This window comes from Condylura cristata, unplaced genomic scaffold (genome assembly GCF_000260355.1).
Source record: "Condylura cristata isolate star-nosed mole 26May11 unplaced genomic scaffold, ConCri1.0 scaffold00015, whole genome shotgun sequence".
Lineage (NCBI taxonomy): Eukaryota > Metazoa > Chordata > Mammalia > Eulipotyphla > Talpidae > Condylura > Condylura cristata.
This window is the reverse complement of record NW_004567116.1, coordinates 35,469,846-35,471,288: the sequence shown is the minus strand read 5'-3', so window position 1 is coordinate 35,471,288 and position 1,443 is coordinate 35,469,846.

Here is a 1,443-nt window from a genome sequence, read left to right as displayed (position 1 = left end):
GAAGCAGAAAGGATCAAAGGCATAGGCAGTAGGAATTATAAATAATTTATAAATTATAATTATAATTTATAAATTATAATTTATAATTTATAATAATTGATAAATGAAGTTAAGGAGTTCAGGTGGGGGGAAGGGAAGCAGAAAGGATCAAAGGCATAGGCAGTAGGAAAAAAAGATGAGTGATAAGGGTAGAATTTCCGTAACATAGGAAAGTGGGTCCCTGTTTCAGGAGAAAACATTAGTAATACTTAGCCTATTGTTTTATTATTGGAATAACATATACTAGTATTTTTTTCACTTGTGTTTTTAATGTATCTTTAAATCACTGAAAGATACATTCTGATTTCTCATCCCTAGATTCTAGGGAATACTAGGATTCTAGTATTTTTTATGCTCCTTTTAATTCATAAGGAAATCTAAATTTAACATCTTCTTAGGTACATAGTTATAATTGAGGGCTGAAGATACAAGAAAACTAATATAGCTCTGGATAAAATATGAAATACTTTAATGAACATTTTTTTATGGAAGACCCCACAGCAACTAAAAAATACCATCCTTTTCAAAAAAGAAAGTCACTGTAGGAACAAGAAGAGTAGTAAAATCTAGTGGGATTACAAGAGCTGGGATTCCACTTGAATCAGATTCAGTGAAATAAATGTGTTCCATAGTGACTTCTTACCAGGGTAGGGGAGGGGGGTCCTCTCCAAATGCAGGTAAGGTGTTTAGTCCAACAGAGATGAGAAGCAGGGGAATTTAGCCTATTCCAACATAACCACTATACTTTAAATTAGACAGGAGTAAAGAGGGGAAGGTTTGCAGAAAAAAGGAGAAGCAGTAGCCTGAACATTCCAATAAAATCAAAAGAATGGAGTAGAGGAACAGTTCAATAAAAAATGGGGAAGGAATATGGTTAGACATAAGTAATAGTGTTTTCAAGATGGAGCAGTTCGGGGTGATGACAATGGCCTGGTCACAACTAAGGGACTGTGTGAAATCACTGAAGAATGTAACAATCATTGGAGACAAGGAACTAGAGAGATCAAAATACTGAGTGAACTGCCCATATAAACACTTAAGGATCAAGTGTTGAGTAGAAAAACCAAGAGTTAGCTGTTTTACGTTTTGAAGCCACTATAGCAGTAACAACCCTGTCCACTAAGTATGGGATAAGGGGAAAAAGTTTGTATTTGTGCTTAAACCATTGCACTGCTCTCATTATACTAATGGCTTTATGGCAGAAATCAAAGGAGACTTCAGCAACTCTGGAAGATGGATTGTAGAAATAAGATTCCTCTCAGTATTTAATATATTTGTAAACATAAAGAACTAGGACAGATGAAAGATTAAAAATGTAAGGGGGTCAGGGCCCTCCCTGGTGGCGCAGCGGGTTAAAGCACAGCACTGAGAATCTAAAGCCACTTCCACATGAGTTCGATTCCC